Source organism: Physeter macrocephalus, chromosome 2 (assembly GCF_002837175.3).
Source record: "Physeter macrocephalus isolate SW-GA chromosome 2, ASM283717v5, whole genome shotgun sequence".
Taxonomy (NCBI): domain Eukaryota; kingdom Metazoa; phylum Chordata; class Mammalia; order Artiodactyla; family Physeteridae; genus Physeter; species Physeter macrocephalus.
The window spans coordinates 110,266,166-110,290,670 of NC_041215.1; the positions used below are offsets into that span (position 1 = coordinate 110,266,166).

At 40.9% G+C, this 24,505-nt stretch overlaps 1 non-coding gene across 1 annotated transcript; it reads left to right on the top strand.

Moving 5' to 3' along the window:
- The first annotated feature begins 3,222 nt into the window (after window positions 1-3,222).
- LOC112065126 (U6 spliceosomal RNA) lies at window positions 3,223-3,329 on the top strand. The gene has a single exon (XR_002891853.1). It is a non-coding gene; the product is annotated as a U6 spliceosomal RNA (small nuclear RNA).
- Window positions 3,330-24,505: the final 21,176 nt, after the last annotated feature.

A 24,505-nucleotide genomic window follows, 5' to 3' on the forward strand; every position in this document is an offset into this window, starting at 1 on the left:
TGGATAGCTAGTGGGAAGCAGCCGCATGGCACAGGGAGATCAGCTAGGTGCTTTGTGACCACCTAGAGGGGTGGGAGGGAGGGAGACGCAAGAGGGAAGAGATATGGGAACATATATATATGTATAACTGATTCACCTTGTTGTAAAGCAGAAACTAACACACGATTGTAAAGCAATTATACTCCAATAAAGATTTTTTTTAAAAAAAAAGAGCAGCCACAGACAATACATAAATAAGTGGGTGTGGCTGTGTCCCAATAAAACTTTATTTACAAACACTGAAATTTGAATCTTGTATAATTTTCATATGTCATGACGTTTTAGACTTAAGATTTTTTCAACCATTAAAAAAATATGAAACCCATTCTTAGTTTGCAGGCCATAAAAAAACTAGACAGTGGGTTGAATTTTGGCCCATGGGTCATTGTTAGCCAACTCCTCTTTCTATATGCCTTATTTACTTATAGGAAAAATGTAATACTTTTTAAAGTTCTACAGTACTATATGTGCCAATTTTTTCTATGTTTAGTAACTTACTTTAAAATATAGCCAATCTGTAGTAACAAAACTTATACTGGTTATAAGGGTGTTTGCTTTACAATGGTAAAGATTTACTGCAGCACACTCTATAGGACCAAAATAAAATAACTTTCTTGATATTCCCTCCATGATCACAGAATAGTTTAAAGGGAAACTAACTTATCAATCAATATATTGTCAGTCTGAGGGATAAGAAGATGTTTTAAAAATACAGCATAATATTTTTAAGACATTGTTTTTAAAAATGAAAAAGGGTTGGACAGATATTTATACACTGATGTTCACAGCAGCATTATTCACAGTAGCCAAAAGGTGGAAATAACCCAAGTATCCATCAATGGATGAATGGATAAACAAAATGTGATACACACATTCAATGGAATATTATTCAGTCTTTAAAAAGGATAGAAATTACGATACATGCTACAACATGGATAAACCTTGAAGACATTATGCTAAGTGAAATATGCTGGGCACAAAACGACCAATATTGTATACTTCTATTTATATGTGGTACCTAGAACAGTCTCATTCATAGAGACATAAAGTAGAATAGTGGTTGTTAGGGGTTGGAAGAAGAGGGGAATGGGAAGTTAATGTTTAATGGGTATGGAGTTTCAGTTTGGGAAGATGAAAAGTTTCTGGAGATGGATGGTGGTGATGGTTGCATTAACAATGTGAATGTACTTAATGCCACCGAACTATGCACTTAAACATAGTAAAAATGGCAAATTTTATGTTAGGCGTATTTTACCACAACAACAAAAAAAAAAGTGAGGAAGAGAACAACGAAATGGCTAACCAAGTATCACACATCACAAAAGGAAGAACCGAGGACAGGCTGCAGGACTAGAGCCTAGTATGGTAGTACAGAATGCTGTGAACCCCAAATGACCTTGTCAACTTTAATGTCTGTCTTTTGAGCACTCTATTTATTACCAATGTCTTTTCCTGTGTACTCTATTTCAGAGCACATTGTATGAGAGAATCTTCCCTACTGACATTTTAAAGAGGAGGAAACAGGTTTAGAGAGGTTCATTGTCAAGGAGCCAGCAGGCAGGGTTGAGAAGCAAATCCAGGACTGCACATCCAAAGCCTCTGTGCTAAACCACCTTGGGACACTGTCTCCCTGAAATTCTGAATCTGCCCATTTTAGGGTTTTGAAATCCTCTGCTATTGAATGCAGGCTTTTCAGTGTAATTTATGCAGCCATTGCTCCCTTTGAAGGAGAGAGGACTTGAGTAACTGCATTTCCTGAGAGTCTGGGTCTGCAGCACAGGACCTGTGTGCTATTGGTTTATGCAAAGGCCAGAAGGCTGATGCCATGTGCTGTGGGCCAGATTGATTTGTGTCTTCAGTCTCTGTGGAATGACTAATATAACCTTTTAGCCCACAGATTTCCACCTCAGACGTTTACATGACACCACTAAATAATAAATATGTGCATGTCTTATCTCCCCCACTTGACTGTAAGATAAGGGCAGGAGTTGAGCCTGTTTAATATTTATATCCTCCATAGGATCACCCCCTGCGGGGCTTTGCACCAAATAGCCACTCAGCAAATATTTGTTGAATGAATGCATAAATGAATGTTAAATAATCTGCCTCCAGATTTTCCTTTTGTTTCAAATTGTCTTCTCCATCTGACACATGTGAGTGCCTTCCATGTCCCTTTCATGGGTATTTCAGATGCCCTCAACCATTTCTTGTGTTCTGGACAGCTTTTTCTAATCACTGTGGAAACACACTGGGGGCCAAAAATAGAACCTCCTTGACAACTTCCCAGAGGACTTCCATCTCCGATTCCTGAGGTGGCAATACCAACTCTGTTAGAGCAGAATGGGAGTTTCATGACTGCCACAGTCTTGGTTGTTTTGCCACTGTCTGATGTTTAAAAGCGATACAAGTTTTCCCTACATGGTGCTTAATACAAACTGCAATCACCCTTGGAAGGTGGGGTTTGGCACAGATAGAGGAAATGTCATCAAGTAGATGAATATCCCAGTTTCTCTTAAGGATGTTTAAAGGTGCTCCGAAAAGAGACAGATTTTCTCTTTGTCTTTACCTCCCTCTCTTCCTCCCTCCCCCACTCCTGCCTCCTTTCTTGTTCTCTGTATTTCTCTTTTTCCCTCTTTCCTTCTCTGGTTTATGGCAGGGTCAGTGACTCATCCATGTTTTCAAGCCAGCACATGTTATGACAAGACAAGAATGTGTATAAGCACATGCTCCGCCATGCTGCTGGTCCCTTTGGCTTACACTGGGGAAAACCCACAGCCACTGCCACTGCTTCAATCTAGAATTATCACTAGTCCATGTACACTGGCACATAGGTTCCCAGCATTGTGCTATGAGGAATTAGATAAGAGACTGGCTCCTTCTCCAGGGACACTATAAGACAGTAAGAAGATGGGACAGATACAGAGCTAAGGGAACATCTAAGAGTTAAGCAGTTGATAATAAAGTCTACATAGACCCTTAGTAGTTATAATTTCCATGTACAAAGTGTTTGCTCTGTGCCAGGCACCATGCTAAGGATGTCATCAATCCTAACTACAACCCACAAATGCACAGGTGTGGCGAGACAGTGTGTCCAGCCTCTGCTACCAGCCATAGGACTTTTGAGCATTGATGATCCTCTCTTTGTTTCCATTTCCTCATCTATGAAATAAGAATCATCATGGAGTGCTTGCTTCGGCAGCACATATACTAAAATTGGAACGATACGGAGGAGATTAGCATGGCCCCTGCGCAAGGATGACACGCAAATTTGTGAAGTGTTCCATGTTTTTTCCTTGTATGTACCAGTGAATTTTTGCATTTTTAACAAATTAAAAAGTCAAGTAATCTTTGAGATGCTGGCTTATTTTCACTCCAGTATATTAGCCTTTTTCCATATGTCTATAAATTCAAAGATTCAATATTAAATTAAAAATTTTTTTTATTCAAAAATAAAAGAATCATCACAGAAAATCTTACCTTATAGAGTTGATATTAAATGAGAAAATGTAAGTATCGTGCTTGAAACAGTGCCTGATGTGGAGTCAATGGCCTATGATTATTAGGTTTTATGACCCTGAGGCTCTGAGAGGTTAAATAACTTGCCAGCATTCACTCAATAAATTTATATCAGGACAAGAATTCAAACTCAAACCTGACTGATCCCAAGACCCACAGATCTTAACCACTCCAGCATAATGGTAGTTCAGAGAACAGTAAATCATTATGGATTAGTGTGAAAAGGGGGAAGGTTTACAGAGAATGTGAGAACATCTGAAGGATGGAGAAGAAATTATTGTAAAAGAAATAGAGACTCTTGACTTGGATGGAGGAAGATCTCTTAAGTTAACAAAATGTCCCTCTTTACCAAATCCCACCTCTGGGTTTTCTTTCTTGCCAGCCAGACTCACCCTCCTTCCACTGAAGAAGACATAGCAGCTGAAATACCCACCACTAAAGATGCTCTGAAGGTCAAAAACGTTCCCTGCCCCTCCATGAATCTCCTATAGTATCCTGGGTCTTGGTTTCTTTGACTATATTTTACTTAAAAATTTTTTTTCTGATTATATGCATATATATTTATTGAAGTATAATTGATTTACAATATTGTGTTAGTTTCAGGTGTATAGCATAGCGATTCTTTTTTTTTTTTTCAGATTTCTCTTGCTCTATTTTAGATTTTACTTGTTAATGTGCATGTGACTTTAAGAAAGAAAATTTGACATGCTAGCACTTAATTATGTAAATATTTTATTTAAGTTAGAACAGTATTTATCAATGTGGAAGGAAGGGTGTACTACCTCTATTCTTCTTGGGAGAACTGGGATCCTTTCAAAGTTAAGGGAATAGATTGACTGTATGTACATGTATATGTGTATCAATTTCTATATCTATATATCTGAATCTATATCTATATTGAAATATAAAGGTAGTTTGGGAAGCACTCGTTAGCATTATGAGTTACAGGAGACTAGTTAGCAGGAGTTTAATCTTTGTAGTTCACTGAGTGTCTAATTACAGTTCACATTTCTAATCTTAGGCTCACCTACAATGATGGGCTCACTCTCCTTTTCCTTCTCTATCCCCAAGTTCTGGAGTCTTTAACAGACTGTGTGGGAGAGGATGACTGGTAATACACAAAGGACTAGGGACGTGGTGAAGGGGAGGCGGGGGAAGCAGGAATGAGCAAGGTCAAGGGACCGTGGGAGAGAGAGTGCAGGCATGGGGCAGGCTATGGGTAGGCACTTGGTGCACCTGGAGCAGGGCAGAGGACAGCCACTCCTGTGAACTCAGGGGCGCCTAAATAGACTTGGGAAGCCACTCACCAAAGCACGTTATTCCCTGGTTCTGCATGGAGAACGTTATTTGCATCTGAGGCAGAGAAGCGACTAAACCTTTTTGGGATTCCCAGTCCGTGTTGGATACTTTTTGGTTGTTCGCTCCCCAGCCATCAGCTGGATTCCACCAATAATGAAGCCTGGGTCATCAAGACCGACCTAAATGGACCCCTCTAACCCATTGACCCTAAGGCCATGTGGCCCCTCCTGCTATGGTAAGGGACACAGGTCTAAGTGAAATGTGCACTATGCATTTCTCCCTCTTCACCCAGCACAATCTTAGACCTCTAGAACATTTTCCTACCTTGCAAAGTGGCCCTGAAGTACATTTGACAATCTTGTAGTGATTACATTTTGTTTCTGATCTCTGTTATGCCTTTGTTCAAGGTTTCATCAGCTCTCACCTGCACCACTGCAATAAGCACCTTATGAATCTTTATAGCTTCCCCTCTACTTTGTAACTGATGCTAGAATTGTCTTTCTCAATCACACATCTACAATCATCATTGTCACCTGCTTTTTTGGGTATGCTTTGACTTCTTTTTTCCCCCCCAATGAAATGTAATATGGAATGTGACATAAAACATTGAAGCAGACCTGCCCTGTGGAAGTGGGTCTGGGTGCAGGCAGAGTCCTTGCACGCTCACCCTGTCTCATCGCGTCTTTTGCCCCCTTAACCTTGACCAGTCCCAGTCCTCTCAGTGGCATCCACAGGATCCTTTAGAACCCATTTTGGGCACGAGCATCCTAAAGCATATGGCCCAGCTTCTCCAGCCTCCTCCTCAGTTCTCCTGTGCAGCTTCAACTCCAGAGCACTCACTGTGCTCTCCACCTTTGCACAGGCTGCCTCTTCTTTCTGGAATGCTCTCCTCCTCCTCTCTCTCCATTGATCTCCTCTGATCCTTTGACACTGTGCTCTCCACCTTTGCACAGGCTGCCTCTTCTTTCTGGAATGCTCTCCTCCTCCTCTCTCTCCAATGATCTCCTCTGATCCTTTGAGAAGGAACTCAGATGTCACCTCCTCTTAGAACCATCCGCAACATCCCTGGGGAGAGTTGGTCACCCTCTGTGTCCATGGCTCTCCCTGCCCATCTCTAATTTACCATTTACTACATTGTTTTACAATGTTATTTATTTATTTATTTTTTTGGCTGCATTGGGTCTTTGTTGCTGTGCATGGGCTTTCTCTAGTTGCGGCTAGCAGGGCTACTCTCTTCGTTGCGGTGCTTTGCCCCCTTAACCTTGACCAGTCCCAGTCCTCTCAGTGGCATCCACAGGATCCTTTAGAACCCATTTTGGGCACGAGCATCCTAAAGCATATGGCCCAGCTTCTCCAGCCTCCTCCTCAGTTCTCCTGTGCAGCTTCAACTCCAGAGCACTCACTGTGCTCTCCACCTTTGCACAGGCTGCCTCTTCTTTCTGGAATGCTCTCCTCCTCCTCTCTCTCCAATGATCTCCTCTGATGCTTTGAGAAGGAACTCAGATGTCACCTCCTCTTAGAACCATCCGCAACATCCCTGGGGAGAGTTGGTCACCCTCTGTGTCCATGGCTCTCCCTGCCCATCTCTAATTTACCATTTACTACATTGTTTTACAATGTTATTTATTTATTTATTTTTTTGGCTGCATTGGGTCTTTGTTGCTGTGCATGGGCTTTCTCTAGTTGCGGCTAGCAGGGCTACTCTCTTCGTTGCGGTGCGCGGGCTTCTCATCGCGGTGGCTTCTCTTGTTGCGGAGCACGGGCTCTAGATGCACGGGTTTCAGTAGTTGTGGCGCTCGGGTTCATGTTGCTCCGCAGCATGTGGGATCTTCCCGACCAGGGAGCAAACCTGTGTCCCCTGCACTGGCAGGCGGATTCTTAACCACTGCGCTACCAGGGAAGTCCTTACAATTTTTAATTTGCATCTGTATCATCCTTCACTCAGCTATCGGAAAGGCCATGTCTTATAGAGTATGTTCCCTCATGTCTGTTCCTATCTCCTAGCCCAGTGCTTGTCCTTGGCAGGTTGTAAATGATCATCATTGATTAACTGGGAAAAATTAGTGCACTGAGCCCAAGTCAGAATCAAAGAGTATCTTGAGTCACTGATAGTTGAGCAAATGTGGTGAAAATCAGTGAACGTTTTCTTCATTCTTTGTGGAGTAAACTAACATTGTGGTTTTGTCCTTTAAACTACATCGAGACAAAATGGACTTTTTTAGGGTATATTTTCAGTCAAGACGTCCAGAGTCAAATGAAACGGAAGAAAATGGTTCCCTAGCATTTCTGGGAAATGAACCTACTTCTCCTTCAAGGCCCAATTCATACAGTATCTTCTCCCTGGGGCTTTTCTTGGCTTCTCATTCCCATGTTTGTCTCTTTTATTTAACTCTTCTAGTGACGATTGGCTCTACTGTAGAATCCATTCTTTAATTCCTTACCCTGGACTCAATCAGTATTTTGAGTTGAAATATGTTGATCCAGGGTAGCAAAAGCTGGGTCTTGTGGTTTTTTCACTCTTGTCTTCTCTGTTAAGCAACAAAGGACTTGAATCTCCAAGGACTTTTTTTCAGCCTCAGCCAAAAAAAAAAAAAAAAAAAAAAATTCTGAGGAAGAAGGCTTGCTGGAACATATGCCATTTGTTAATTTGAGCACGTGGGTCTTCTTTAGAAGTCTTACAGGAAGGTAAAGATTACTATCCAAAAAAAGGAAGATTACTTAGCATTTTCCACATTTCAAGGATGTAGTAGAATTTAATGAAGGGAAAAGATGTCTTTGTTGGGAGAGTCCAATAATGGGCATCATTAGGTGTGCAAAAGAAAGCACCAGGTGAGATGAGCCAGGTGGTCTGTAACAGGAATGCTCAGTTTCCTCTGCAGAGTACTGGGAGCTGGAAGAGAAGGAGAGTTGGATAATGGGAATCTTGATAGGGATGGTGTGCCCCAGCGATTTGGGGGCAGGCCGAGCCCCAAGACAAGAAAGTGCTGGTAAAAAATTTCCCCTGGGGGGATGGCTGAGGCACTGCAAGTACACTATCCTCTTGCATTCAATATTCAGTTGTTTATTATCCCATGAGATGCTAGTCCCTCTTCATTCTTTCCAAACAATCAGATAAGTCTTTTGAGCACAATTGCTTTTTTGTTGGTGGTGTATTTTGGAAGAAATGAAGACAAAGGTGGTTGCACATAGCATGGGAAGAGGAGAGTAGTCACAGGAGAAGGACAAGTAAGCAGTGATCAAGAATTCAGAAGGGGCTTCCCTGGTGGCACAGTGGTTAAGAATCTGCCTGCCCTATCAGGGGACACGGGTCTGATCACTGGTCCGGGAAGAGCCCACATGCCGCAGAGCAACTAAGCCCGTGCACCACAACTACTGAAGGAGTGTGCCACAACTACTGAGCCTGTGCTCTAGAGCCCGCGAGCCAGAACTACTGAAGGCCGTGTGCTGCAACTACTGAAGCCTGAGCACCTCGAGCCCGTGCTCCTCAACAGGAGAAGCTGCCACAATGAGAAGCCTGCACACCACAACGAAGAGTAGACCCCACTCACTGCAATTAGAGAAAGCCCACATGTAGCAATGAAGACCCAACGCAACCAAAAATAAATAAATTAAATAAATTTAAAAAAAAAAGAATTCAGAAGAAGCAGGAGGTCTGGGCAAGAGGTAACTAGGATGTCAACAGACCTCTGGGGGATAACATGGAATCATGAGGAATGTGCTGTACATCTCCCAGTTCATGGATTGGAGACTCCAACCTTTTAACTTGGTTATTAAAGGAAAGGGCTCCTCTTTCCTTTTGGGCTTCTTAGCCCAAAGGAGATGCTTCTTCCTAGCAGGAGATGCTTCTCCCCACTAGTAGGGCTATTTTAGGACCTCTCTAAGACCTGGGCATCTTGATTTTAGAGGGCTCATGTCACATTTGTCACATTAAATACAACACAGTATTTTGTTGTATAAATGTGAAATCATCTGTGTAAACTTGCTTTTGATATTATTATATATTCTTGATATAATTATTAATTTCCATTTTAGAGTGTTTTATTTTGGACCCAACACATTTTTTAAGAGCAGATTTTAAACATTTTCATGTACCTCTGCAAGGCTTGTGAGCCTTTAGCCCTGTGCTTAATATAGCTAATAGATAAACTGTTCATACATGAAAGTAAGCTCTTTCTTGAAGACATAAAGCCAATTCCCAAAGAAGCGTTATCAGCTTCCCCTGACAAACACAGATATTTAACTCACACCCACAAATGACTTAGACCCTGATTTTCCAAATTGGATTTCAGTAGGTTAATTAAAATAGCATAGAAATAATTTTTAGTGTAGGTCTTTATCTATAAGCCTTTTGGTTATCAATTAGGGTCTTGTTTCTAATTAAAAAATAAAACAAAACAATGCCCACAGTAATTAATAAATGAAAACCTTCAAAGTAAACCTCAAGGCCTGATAAGAACTCTAATTTTTTTAAAAGCATTTTCGTGTCAAGAGACTATTCAAAGTACAGGTTTTATAGATATTTTCCTTTTAAAGAGAGTTCTCTTAGCTAATCAGATGCCGAGTGGTGTTGCCTTTAATTTTATCTGGCCAAGCTTCCCTCCATCTGTTTTCCCATAATGCTCTCATTCTCTCCTCCAGATGTTTGGCACAGCATCTCAACTTGATGTCTATTTCTTCTCGTTCTCCTTCACCTCACATGAACCTTCCAAATCATAATTCTTTAGAAATAGACACAAGGAGTTTTATTTCAAATCACCATTTTTACTTAAGGAGTTCCATCTCCAAGGTCAGTGGAAGTCAAAACAATTTCTCATTGTAGAATTTCTTGGCTGTGTATATTTTTTAAACAGGAAAAAATAAAGAGAGAAAGAAAGAAAGGAAGAAAGAAAGAAAGAAAGAAAGAAAGAAAGGGAAGGAACCAGAAACACAAGATTGTTAAGCAATATCCTCATGTTCACATAAGCCAGGGACTCAGGAATAGGAATTAAACATCAAGAATTCTGCTTTTGATTCTTTTTTAACATTTGATTTACTGAAAACTGAAGCTATTCTATCAGTCACTCTGCAGCTTCAAGTTTGATCAATGCCTCTATTCAATAGGGGGTCAAATACCTGAAGGGAAATAAAAGAATTCTCTGGAACATATGGCAGGGAAAGGATCATTTGTGTGTGCTTGCTGAAAAGACAAATGATTCTCGTTCCCTGCTCTCTCACTGTGGCCGTGTTCTCTGACGTTCAGCTGATCATAGACAATCTTGGGCTCCAGCTAATCTGCTGCTTTTCAAAGCAAACTAAATGGAAATAAAGGTTTAAATATCTGGAAACGAAATCATGATTTAAGAAAGAAAAAATCTAGCAGTATGAAAAAATTTTCCTGACAAAGTGTACAGCATGTTAGGAAAATTCTTTTCTGAGACCACATGCTGATAGTCTATTTTATAACTGGAGAGAATACAGCCTTATGGCCAAAACTTAGATAGAACTATAGCTTTTTGAAGAGAAGGAAAAAAAAATACCCTAACCCTCATTAAGAAAGTAAGTGGTTTTCGTGGAGCAAACAAATCTACAAAATAGAAAAGCTCTCCTTCCTGTCATTTGAAAAAGTTTCTACTTAATGTCTCATGTTTACCCTTTGTTCTCCCACCTTTACTGCCAAGATCTGGGTCGGCATTATCAGCTTATGCTGCACCTGGGCCATGGCCTCAGCTCCTAACTCCCTGCTTCCAGGCTCACCCCAATCCCATCCATCTATCCTACTAGAACTTCTTCCAAGGAGAACCCTGCATTTGTTTAGGAGAGATATCTTACAAGGTATTGGGGAAGAAGACAAACACCAAGGACCCACCCAAGGGCATGGGTGGAACTTCCATGAGAAAGACAAATAAGAGCAGCTTCTTGCCTATGTCAGAAAGAAAGGGAGTAGAAAACAAAAACCTGGGAATGGGAAATAGAAGGAATGGGCCCAGGTGATGCTAAAAGGAAGAAATCTCTCTCCTTGACATAATCTTTCCCCTTGACCCCCCATTCATCTTTAGAAAGAAGTTACCAAGCTCATACAATACTTGAAGGTGGTGGATTTTTGTGGAAACCTAGGATGGAGCTGTGTATCCCATCTACATGGATGTGTATGGCACAGGGGCATGGAGATGTTGGGAAGTAAACACAAGAAAGCCTGGACAATGTGGGGAGGGATTTTTAACAGTCTCAGGTTGTGGCACTGGGCTTCTCAAAGCTCTCAGGGCATGGGTAAGCTGGCTGAGTTTTAGGTTAGACCGTGAATGGTTCACATTACCTGTGGAGTTGACTTTGCACTTGTCAGCCTGACATTCCAGTCCTGGCTGATCTTGCCTTGACTGACTGCATTCCAGCCTCCTATTCCCAGATCTACTTTCAATTTAGCCCAACTGTGCTGGTCATCTTTCCATGAACGTGAATATTAAATTCCAGTAGTATCATCAGTTACTGCCTGAGTGATGGAGGGGATATTATCTAGCATTTCAGAATTTCACTCTATTTATCTGGAAATTATCTGGGAATAATCTCATAAGGTTTTCCAGGAATTAAATGGGATAATGCGTTAAAAAAAAATCTGTGGGGCTTCCCTGGTGGCGCAGTGGTTGAGAGTCCGCCTGCCGATGCAGGGGACACGGGTTCGTGCCCCGGTCCGGGAAGATCCCACTTGCCGCGGAGCGGCTGGGCCCGTGAGCCATGGCCGCTGAGCCTGCGCGTCCGGAGCCTGTGCTCCGCAAAGGGAGAGGCCACAACAGTGAGAGGCCCGCGTAACGCAAAAAAAAAAAAAAATCTGTAACCTGCTTCTCACACTGTAGACACTCAATGAGTTTCATCTCCAACCCCCTTTATCTCTTGTGAATTTTTGCTTCTACTGGTCCTTTCACCTGACTTGCTCTCCCCTGCCAAGTTCAAAGTCTGCCTACTTTGAAATACTACCATACTTTATCACATCTGGCCTAACATTCTAGTTATGAATGACTCTCTCCTCTCCTCTTGTAGATTGTAAACATCCCAAGAACACGTATCTTTATATCCCTTGTAGCATCTAAAGAGTTTGCAAATAGTGTATGCTCCGTATTTATTAAATAAATTCTCCATTATTTTTTACCAAAACGCTCTACATGCTTTTCAATCATAAACATTTAAATTTATTCCATTAAAGTCTCAAAAATCAGGTGGAATTTCTCTAAATATTTCTCAGTTTCCAAGGATCACATCTTAAATAGCAAGACATATTCCCTTGAAGATGTCTATCACTGCTTAGGTCACCAGTACAATGTTTGGACACAAATCAAGTCAGTAACATGAGAGTGAATAGAACTTATTTCAAGCTTCACACTAATGAAGGAAGGAAGGAAAAGAAAAATCATTTGGAAAAGAGCTGCCAAACACTGGACAGTCTGCTAATGTAAAAAAATGAGATGTTTCTTTTCACCGTCCCTAAATTATTGAGATGGCAGGTGTGCCTGTTTGATGTTGTTGCTTATGTTTTCAGTTGAGGAGTAAACTTTGCCTGTAGCCAGTTAATCATCTGAGCCTTTTGGAAAACTTAATTGAGAGGCCATTACTTGCTTTGCTTCCTTCTCCCTCCGCATCTCCACAGCATATCAGCAATCACAGTGATGCATCATTCTGCTGGTAATTCATATGGTATATTCTGAACCACAGATCATGGCTGTTTTAGACCTGCCAGATGTTCCTAGTCCCTTGACGCAATTAAGTTCCAACATAGCCCAATTTGAAAGAGATGGAGAAACCACAGTTCTAATTAAGAATATTCATGAGTTTGTACCTTGGAAAGCCAGAAATCACATAATGTCCCAGAGTGGACAATATCCTTTCCTTTGAGAAGAGAGGGAAAAAAATGCAATTTAAAATAAGTCACCAGATATGCACTATGGGAAGCTCTGAAGTGAAACATGAGATGTGGGATTGAATGAACTATTAGAATTCTCAGCCAAACCTGCTTTAATAAGAATTTAAAGGACTAGGTCAGGGCTCGTAACGCTGGCCATACATTATCATCTAAAAGGCTTAAAAAAGAAATTCATCCTTGCCTGGGTCCATCACAGCACTAGTCTAGATCAAGAAAAAGAAAGTGTTGTGGTTGGCATTCTCATGTCCACACAGGAGTCACCTCTAGACAGTTGCTATGGTAACTGTAAACGTGTTCTTAGACATTTAAAATGAGAACTCAAAGCATCCTCAGCTGGACTAAGAACAGGGGTCATGTGTAGCATGTTCAAAGTAGGCTCAGCCAGCCAAATTAGGCAATGCTGAGGCTTTCCACTATACCTACGATAAGTTATCAGATGTTCCTGATAGCATCTTCAGAAGAAATATAAATGTTCTTCATTATAGTACTCAACTGAAGTGGTAGGGTTCACATTTTGTGAGCCATTTACTGTTGAGTCCATTGTGATCCCTGGAGTTAGAACCCTTGAAAAGCTGTGGAACACAGTATAGCGTGTTAAAGGATCAGGATTCAGTTTCTGTCATTAACTAGCTGTGAGACTTGGGCAAATCACTGAAACTTTCTGGGTAACAATTTCCTTATCTAATGAAGAAAAAGTTTCAAGAGGCCATTTTAGGGGTTAAAAGGGGACTTAGAGGCAATGTGTTCCGTCCTACCGTGGACATCTGTTGTTTTGGACTTCTAAACTCCATTTCCCCTTTATTGTGTAGCTGACTCTTGGCTTTCCTTTGGAAATCAATCTTCCTTCACTCTCAGGCTATATATGTACTGACTCCACCTCTGGCTCCAGGGCAGGACATTTTACCTAGGTCTGGTCAATTGGAACACTGCATTCCCTATTCACACAGTGAGTGGTTTAGGGATGCAACTCAAGTCAATCAAATTCAATGAAATTCAATTCTGGGAATTTTTCTGGAACTGCAGTGAAGGAAAAACTTTTTTCTCTTGGGCTTTAAGTTTTAGGAAGTAAACCTGGAGCTGCGAGGAGAAATCTTGTCATCACTGGGAGAACATCCCTGAGGATGAAGCCAACACAATACAAATCAGAGCTAATAGATGGAGAGCTATAGTGCCCTGGTGACATAAGTTAAAGCTCCCAGATCCAGCTATGCCTGAAGCTGGTATACCCTTTTCAATTATCTAAATCATAAAGCCTCCCCTCTTGTAAATTAAACCAGTTTTAATTAGATTTCTTTTACCGGCATCCAAAAGAGTTCTGATTAATACCAACCACTCATTTTATAGGCTTTGGAAACTGACACCAAGGGTGGTGACTTGTCCAAACCTAGATAAAGTCAGAGGCAGAACTAGAACCAGCTTCTGAGCTTACCAGTACAAAGACTTTCAAAATACATCTAAACCTTGAATTAAAAAAAAAAAATAAGTTATTGACTTCTTTGAAATTTCCATTTAACTATTTCCTCTGTACCAATAACATCACTTTTCTTGTAATTCTTGAGAGACTTATTTTCTTGCAGCCTTTTGCTGTCTCTACATTTTGTAACTAATGTGACCTACTTGCCAAGTTAATGAGAAACAAACATAGCAAAATTGTATCACTTAAATTAATATTTTGGTGCAGTGTAGAACAAATAAACAATAGGTTGTCTGAGTTTCTTATTTTTCGACAGATTTATTTTTCAAATCTATTTTTCAATAGATTTTTCAATACATTGTAGCATCAAGACCTCAACTTCCAAGAGTTTCTTGGCGGTCCTGTGGTTAGGACTCAGCACTTTCACTGCCAAGGGCCCAAGTTCAATCTCTGGTCAGGGAACTAAGATCCCATAAGCCAGAAAAAAAAAAAAAAAAAAAAAAAAAGAAAGAAAGAACTCAATATCTGATCACAGGCAGAAGAGATGGATATCTTAAAAAGGAAAAGTGGGGAATTAGAGCTTAATATTTAGCTAAAAATCAAGCTCCATCAACTGTCTTTTTTCAGTCTGTAGCTAGTGAATTAAGAGCCAAATAATTAAATGTTTTGCTAAATCTGTCAATCCAGTTTAAGATCGTCATTCTCCATAAACTGTGTATTCCCATCACCCATTATCCATCTCTCTGTTACAGCACTTGAATGCCTACGTATTTGTCTCCACCATTGCACCTTAATCCTCTGTATGTCAGGGATCTTGTTTTAAACATTTCCAAGTCTCATGAACACTCAATCACTATGTACTCTCTATATTCATGGAGTGGAAGTTAGGACACATGGCTGTTTCCAATTTATTACTTAGAGCATTGAATCAACACATTTCCTGTGACTATCTTCATGGTCTGGTATCAAGTTCATTTGTCTGTTATTAGTATGTGTGAGAAGAGGTTTTTTTTGAGAAGAGTTTTTAATACATTCAAACTAATTTCAGGTTTTGAAAGTTTCTGCATGGACCATTTTTAATCAAGCAGAATCTCATGGGATTTTAGACCCTGAAATGTCAGATCTAATTGTTATATTTTCTTTTTCATGTCTTCAATAATCATCCAGAAGTGATATTATGGACTGGCGCTCAGGGGCTGTGTGAACTGTGAGAATCTACATTCTCAAATCTTCTCAAATCTTACTTGCTATCCTTCCCATTCGTCTCACATCATCGGGGGCATAGAAAGTGTGAACCTTTTTCATTTTACTCACCTTGAGGTACTGAAACCAACCAGAGAGACTAGACTAAGGAGCATTAGGGAGTTTCATGTTGTCACAGATGCATGAAAACCTATCAAGTTCTACCCCGTTCAGAACTGAGAGGTTGGGAATACTTTTTAATCTTGGGGGGTGATATTAAATTTATCAGTACTTAACTGTTTATCTTTTAAACTGTGGAAAGAAATAAGAGCAATGTTTATTTAAAAAAATAAGAGAACACATCCAAACAGCTTTTACTAGAGATCTCACTTTTCTTTTCCCATTTAAAAGTGAAACAGTATTTTAAAAATTGCATATTAATGTCAAAGGAGAGAGAGGCCAGCTCTCCATATGAGATCTCATCCACTCCTCACAACACCCTTAATAGAGTAAATATTATTAATCCACATTTTATCAATGAAAGACCATCCTTAGGGAGGTTAAGTCAATGGTCTGTGGTCATGAAGGCAGTGAGCAGCTGACCTGGATTGGAGGTAAGGTGTACTTGCCTCACAGTTTCTGTCCTGACCACTCTACGGCACAGCTTCTCAAAACATGGTCTCGGCAACTTGATAGGACCATTATGGATTACATGCCGGCAGTTAGGCTACATGCTTTACATTGTTATCTCTATTAATGTTCTAACTACTCTGTGACGGGATATTATTATCTGCACTTTGGAGATCAGGGAACTGGCCTGGGTAACTTTTCCAAGGTCACAGAGCTCACATGGCAGAGTCATATGCTATTAGACACCATTCATTCCTTCAGCTCATGTTTATGAAACACGGCCTCTGTGCTGGGCCAGGGTGAGAAGGAAATACATATTTTCTGTTCTCAGCTACTTTAAATATTAGTAAAATATTTTTTGAATGAAGGTGTTGACTCATGCAAAAACTAAAGAACAGACATCATCAAAGCATTAGTGTTTCTGATATTTGGCTTTAGGCTCTCCAAAGGGCCCTCCAATGCCTCCCTGGAACACTCTTTGAGAATTACTGCCCTGAGTTTAATCCCTTTGCTCTGGAGTCTAGGAAGAGCCTGTGCTTTCACCCTGGGGCTGAAAGAAAACACTGGCTTCCTTTCCAGTCTCCTTTGTCTGCACCCTCACCAGTTCTCTCCTGCAGGGGAGAGGCTTGACCCTCCGATGCCCACCACCCACATGTCCTCAGACCCTCATTCTGATTGTCTCCTTTCTTCTGCTGCCAGGCACCTCCAGGGAGACGCTTATCCCAGCTGCTTCCATTTCCACACCGCCCAATTCTTCCTTAATTCCCTCAACGCACCATTATCCTCACCCCAAACCCTGTAAGTTCAAAGTCACCAATGACCCCCAGTCGCTAGTCCAATTATCCTTTCTTAGTCACCTCCACCAACCCCTGATTACAGGATCAAGTCCAGATCCAATTTCCCTTGTTCTCCACCATCTTTGGGCTTGGACCAAAGTTCTGCTTTCCTCTCTGGTGACTCTGATGTAAACAGCTTTGTTTCAGCAAAACTGGTTGACTCCATGTTTCCTGAAGGCATTTTACACATTTTTGTGTTAGGCAGACATAGCAGTTTTCTTATTAGGCAGGTGAAGTATGGCTTAGAGTACCAGTATAATAAAGGCCCAAAGGACAGAGAAAAGTGAAGCTTCAATTAAACTATCCAGAATTTTTCTATTAGAAAATCTAGAAAGAAACTGTCTTGATTTCAGCACACATGAATGATCTGTGCTTTAGAGGTCAGGGTGTGTGAGTATGTTTTCACTATGTAAGGGATGAGTTAGAGGGTGTACTTTTCAGTATATAGTGCTTGAATCCCTTGAATGCCCCTAATTAGATCTAAGACTTTGGGAAGGTTTTCTAACACACTGAGACTCAACTACCTCATATATAAAATGGAGGTGATTATGGTCCCTGCTTGATAGTACTGTTTGGAGAACTAAAGAAATAATGCACATAAAATGCTTATCATAGAGGTGTTTGGTAAATGCTAGTTACTATAGTTGCCGCTGTGGCAGCTGCTCATATGCGTGCCTACTGTCCTACAAAATGTATGTCTCCTGTGGCTTTCTGTTATTTTAAGCCACCATCTTGCTGGCTTAAAACAACAGAAATGTATTCTCCCACAGTTCTGGAGACCACAAGTCTGAAGCCAAGGTGAGTCTCCAGAAGAGAAACTCCTCCTTGTCTCTTCCAGCCTCTGATGTCTGTTGGAATTTCTTGGTGTTCATTGGCTAGTGACCACATCACTTAAATCTCTGCCTCTGTCTTCACATTGCCTTGTTTTCTGTCGAGGTGAGTCAGAGCTCTATCTCTCTCTTATAAGGACACGTGTGATGACATTTGGGGTCCACCCAGTGAATTCAGCCATCTACTCATTTCTAGATCCTTACCGTAATCACATCTGCAAAGACCCTTTTCCTAAGTAAAGTGACAGTCACAGGTTCCAAGTTGTAGAATTTGGACATGTCTTTGGGAGCCACTATCAGCCTATCACACCAAATTAGAGGCTTCTTGAAAGGAGTAATCTGTTTCCTGCATCTCTGTACTGCCCACAACATCTAGAACTGTGAATAGAGGGTGATGGGCTCATGGGGGTTCATAAGTTATTAATAATTAAGTAAATAAGTAAATTACCAAAAAGTTTCATGCTTGGACCAATGATGAGAGTGTGTGTGCCTTAGGTCCAATTAGAAAAAAATCAAAACAGAGGGGGTGTTCAGGTAACATCCATTGAATGAAAAGCCTAATATTAAAGATTTTATAACTAGTCAGTAGTTTGATAAAACTATTAAATTATTAGAAAAATTTAATTTTCAATTAAAAAAATTCTAATGTGTACAAAGCTACGTCTGTGCAGTCCAATCCCATCCTGAGTGGTTTCACACTCAAAGAAGCATAGCCCACGAAAGGATTCCAGTGTTTACCCACACTTCTCGCAGATATTCTAATAAAAAAATTTTATTGGAGTGCAGTTGATTTACAATGTTGTGTTAGTTTCAGGTGTACAGCAAAGTGAATCTGTTATACATATACATAAATCCACTCTTTTTTAGACTCTTTTCCCATACAGGCCATTACAGAGTATTGTTCTCTCAAACATTTAAAGGTCCAAGCACAAGTGGACAACAGCTCATTAAATCCCCTATTCTAATCTCTCATCTATGCTGCAAGCTTCTGAAACAATGGAGCCTCTCATTTTACTAACCCCAAAGAACACTTCCATGCATGATGTCCCACTGCGTTGGCCCTTTCCACAGTAAAATATGCCACCATCCTCTGCTAATCTCATCTCCCTCTCAGGCAGGAGGCTGGGGTAGGGAGGTGGGGGATATGACCACTCTTTTAGGACACAGATGGAGGGGGCACCTCAGAGGACTTGGAATTGATAGCCACTGTTTGGTTGAACCAGCTGGCTTTTACTTCTTGCCTCCTTATAGTGTTCAACAATCACAGAAATATATTAGCTCTCCCCTGGTGATATATACAGTATCTAGAAATCAGATGTTTGGCAAATAGCCCACCTGGGTCCAGTCAAAATAAGATGAATAATTCCTCAACTGGTGTGAGATTAAAAAGACAGAGTCTGTTGGTGTATACAAATCCATTTTCTTTCTTAAACTCTTAGAAATCACAAAATGTGCCCCACAGTAGACTCTGCACTTTTCATTGCCAAGGAGAAAATTCAAAATAAAGGCCCACTACTGAATGGATGGCTCCATCAGAGGAGAGCCATGGCACATTAAACTCAATAAACCACTCAAGCTTCTGATTGAATATATTATGGGAACTCTATAGGCTATAGGTTAAAAGATTAGTCCAGGAAGAAACAATATACTACTGTATTGGCTTTCTTGCTGGCAGTCTCAGCTTCAGGCACAAGACGATGCTACCTGATAGTTGCCATGGTAACCATGCAAGTGTTCGGCTGGGGCATTTTCAAACGGAAAAATAGAGCATCATGCACGAGTTTGCTGTTTAAAGAGAAAGAGGATGGGCAGCAGCTTGGAAAATGGGAGTCTGCAGTATAAGTTCTGCAATGTCAGGCTCATGAGTCTTCTGATTTTTGTGATGCTGGTTGAAGTTGCCATGGCACGCCTGTTTGTGGGTGTCCAAAATTTGTGGTATCCTGGGTGACTTTCAGGTGAAAAAATAAGGTAAGAGGTGCATCTGTGATGCCGTGGAGGTTGCAGAGGTCTTTCTGGTCTGCGGAGACTTGGGCTTGCCATCTTTCCCCAACCGTAGCTCTCTAGTGTCTTACTGAATCCGTCAGGTCCTATATTCACAATGGTTATATATCCACCTGGCTTAATGCAACTCTGCTAACTCTGCCTCCATGCCCTGCACACTAATTCTTTGCTGGTTATAGCTTTTGAAAGATTGAGGGATTCATTCAGTGGTCCTTTCGACCTCTCTGAACGTCGCCCTACAAAATGAGGTTCCTGCCTTATTTCTGTCTGCAGCTGTCTGCCCCACAAACACTGTTCCCTCCCTGGCGTTCCCTGCTCTTTACCACCTGCACCCCTCATTTGCAGCATGGCTGCTTTATTTTCTGAGTTGTCAGCTTCCTGGGCAGAGGTTGCAAATGAGCAACAGATCTAACCTTTTTTTGGACCTGCATAATGGTTGCAAAACTAAACCAGCATTGAATCAGGGTAGTTCACATAACATTCCAGATTCTGGCAACTCTTCACCCACGCTCTTGTTACAGCAGCAATTGGCTAGAGCTGTGGAGTAACTGTCCTCTTTAGATCAAGTTCATGTTCCGTCAGTTGCGGCTGCATTACCACAATTACTCACCTGCCTGGCTCCTGCAACATCTGGAAGGACTCTTGTCCTTGAAGATGGGGACAGCATCACATCCTGTCCCTCCCTCCTGTTCCTCCTGTACTTGTTTCTCCCAGGGCCCTCATTTCTTCACTTGATAGGCTCACGATATAGATTTATTGATGAAAATCAAAGGTAATATCATCTATCTGATGAATACTTACTGCTTACTCAGGCTCTCCTCCTCAGATCAAGTGAATCTGAGTTACTTGCATGCCTGGTGATATACGTGGCCTCATAACAAGAAAACTCTCCCGATGGGATGGGACGGAGTTTCTGCTAGTGACAGCTTCACCAGAGGTGTGGCCCCAGCTTGGGTATCCTTCTTTAACTGGATTGAAGGGAAGGTTTGGCAAACCTGGGGGCCTATGCCATGGCAGCTACTGCAGGCTGCTCGAGGGAACAATTCTTCTGCAGGCTGCTCGAGGGAACAGCTCGAGGCTGCTCTGGTCTTCCACGCATCATCCATGCATCCATCCATTCATTCATTCATTCAGTCAGCCATTCCATCAGGGTTTACTGGGAACATTTCACAACTAGGCATTATGGAGAGTGATAACAGGGAGGGAAACCGTCCACGTCTCTGTTCTCATGGTGTTTTTAATAGTCTAGTGGACACTTTTTAAATTCAACAGATAAAAGCAGCTGCTAAGCAAACTTCATGACCAATTTCAGAGAGATCAAACTGTGCCAGAGACAAGTTAAAAAATGAAGAAGGAAAAGGAAGGGGAAAGAGAGTGCAAGGAGGAGAGATGTAAATGCCCAAAATATACATGGAAACTGTTTAATTTCTCAACCCACAAAGAAATAAAATTAAAACAGTAATGATCTATCTTTATAACTACTCAACTTGGCAAAGATTATTTAAAAAGAATCATAATGCCAGTTATGGAGAAGGTGTGAGGTAATGAGCACTCTTGTTTTTTTGTTTTGTTTTGTTTTTTTTAATGGAGAAGTAAGTGGGCACAGTTTTTTAAGAGGGCAATTGGCAATAAATGTGAAAATACATTACCATTTTTTGATTTAGTCATGCAATTTCTAAGGCTTATTCTCAGGAAATAACTGAGAGTGTCCACAAAAATTTAGCTAAAAAGATTTTTGTAAACCTCTTAACATTGTTGGTGGGAATGTAAATTGGTGTAGCCACTATGGAAAACAGTATGGAGGTTCTTCAAAAAACTAAAAATAGAGTTGCCATATGATCCAGCAATCCCACCCCTGGGTATATATCCAGACAAAACTATAATTCAAATAGATACATGCACCCTATGTTCATAGCAGCACTATTCACGATAGTGAAGACATGGAAACAACCTAAATGTCCATTGACAGATGAATGGACAAAGAAGATGTGGTACACAATGGAATACTACTCAGCCATAAAAAAGAATGAAATAATGCCATTTGCAGCACCATGGATGGACCTAGAGATTATCATACTAAGTGAAGTAAGTCAGAAAGAGAAAGACAAATATCATATGATATCACTTATATATGGAAGCTAAAATACAACACGAATATATCTATGAAACAAAAACAGACCTACAGACATAGAGAACAGACTTGTGGTTGCCAAGGGGGAGGTGAGGTGGAGGTGGGAAGGACTGGGAGTTTGGGATTAGCAGATGCAAACTATTACATATAGAATGGATAAACAACAGATCTTACTGTAGAGCACAGGGAACTATATTCAATATCTGTGATAAACCATAATGGAAAAGAATATGAAAAAGAATATATATACATGTATAACTGAATCACTTTGCTGTACAGCAGAAATTAACACAACATTGTAAATCAACTATACTTCAATTAAAAAAAGATGTTTGTGGAAGAGTTGTTAATAGTAATAACATGCCATACAACTAAATAATAACAACTAAAGCAACTAACATGTGTTGGCTGTGTTCCTTCCACTAAGATACCACACAACCCCTGCAAGAGAGGCATGATGGCTGGCTGAGGAAGTGGCTGAGAGGTTAGTAACTTGTCCATGCTGACACAGCTCTAAGGGAACAGCACTGGCAGGGGGCTGAGCCCATTTAGTTATCGCATCATGTTTTTGTTGCTTTTGGTAGTGAAAAAAATGTCAGAGTCTCACCTTAGGGAACTGGCTTAGTAAATTATGTAGCAGCCATGCCATGGAATGCTAGTCAGCCATAAAAAATAACATAAATAAAGATACATCCGCTTGGAAAGATGTCTGAAATATGCTACTAAGCTGGTTATCAAAGAATGTTTATAGCATGGTCCCATGTGTGTAAGAGAGTCACTTTATAAGCACACGTAAGCATAGAAATGTCCAGACGCATAGATACCAAGGTTTACTGATTAGTGACTATCTCCTGGTGATAAGATGATTATTTTGGTTTTTCTCCATCCATTCATTTTTTTTCCTTATCTATATTTTTAAATAAAAAAATCAACGTATACTGTTTAAATAAAAATCTTTATATTTACTTTAAAAAATACTGTAGCATATTGACTTGGCATTAGCGTTCCAAGTCAGTATATGACACACTGACTCTTGCTTCCCTGAATTGACATTGCTTCCCTCGGGGCGTTAAAAATATCCTGGACTGAGAGCAGGCAGAGCTGGGTTTCCAGCCAAGCTCATCTACTGATGCGTCCAGGATGTGTCCCGAGGCAAGTCACCAGCTCTCCTGGCCATAGCATGATGATGACTGGGCGAGCTGCACTCTGAGGCTCCTGCCAGCTCTAACATGCCATGTGCTTTCACGCATTCATTTTCTTCTTTGGAGACAGCCTGTAACCATACCCAGTCTACAGCAGAAAGATTCGAGAATGCAAAATCATTTTGGTCTATAAAAAAAGCGTGGATAAACACCTGCCTAACCCATTTTAAGAAATAATAATATGACGTTTATAAACCACTTTGCACAGTGCTTATGAATTCCCTCCCTGGAGACTTTGCGTCTGACTCTAGTTATTCTGGTTATTTACACGCCTGCATTTGGGTAGAGCATTTGCAATGGTGAAAGGGGAAAACACTTCCTCCTGAGACTGCCATGGATTCAGTATTGCCTACTGTGTTGCTGGTGCAAAGTGTAAGCCCCCTTTCTCTGACACAGAATATGACCCTCCAAAATAAAGTGAGACCTCATTTCAGCCCCATCTTCCCAGCTGTATGTGTGGGCAAATGCTGTTTCCGAAGGTAGCTGAGTTGGGCTGAAATCGTGTACCGAAGTTGCAGCTTTACCCCGTAAGGGCAGCTTAGAGCAGCAGCACACTCTAGCAGGAGGATCTCTTTTCTCTGGGAATGAAGAATTTGAGTCGGTGCTTGATATCCTTTATTTCCTACCAAATAATTCTAAGGCCACTGAGCTTAGGTGGGTGTTTAAGGGTCCTGGCCCTGAAGTCAGAAAAACCAAAATTTGCGTCTTCTCTCTGCTTCCTGTTACTATGGAGTTTGGGGGGAAATTTCTTAACCTGGTCTCAGAACTCTCATCTGCAAAAGGTGGAAACCTGATGCCCACTTCTTTAGGGTTGTTGTGAAAACTAAACAAGAAAAATCTGTCGGGGGCCTGTTGGGTCCCTGACCAACAGTAGGTGCTCAATAAACAGAGGCCATTAATATTGCTATGAATAAAATACGATGTTTAATTCCTTTCAGGTGGCATTCCCATATGCAGCATCAGAGGATGTGAAGCAGGATAACAGAAGATGAGCTGAAGGAAAGAGATTAGAATACAAATTTGTTACAGTGAACGTTGCGTACCTTGTCTGTAGTCTGTGATTGTGGAACATTGGGCAGAATAAACCGCGGTATCTATGGGATGCTTTTAGAAGACAACCTGAAAAGGGCAAAAGATAATATTATATTGCATGTTTTATGGATTCTTCTCTGTGATATTTCAACTTTTGGGGGCTTGTTTTAGCGTTATTATTTTTTTCAGTAGCACACTCCTATTTGGAAAAATCTTATCCATTGAGCTGATCCTTAGTTTAATCTGCCCTGTTTCTTACTTAGTTGTTTATTTCTTTAGACTACTAGATTGGATTACTTAATTAACTTAAGTCATTCAGTTTGGTTCATTCTGGTTCAGGCTGAACCCTGACCATGCTCCAGACCCTGTACTAGACTCTCGGTACGGATGTGTTTCCTGTCCTGAAGAAGCTGGCGCTCAAATATAGGGAGAAAATGTGTTAACTTCATTTGCAAATTTTTCCTTTCCTCCAGCCTAAGGAGGATCAACTGCTGAATTCTCCTTA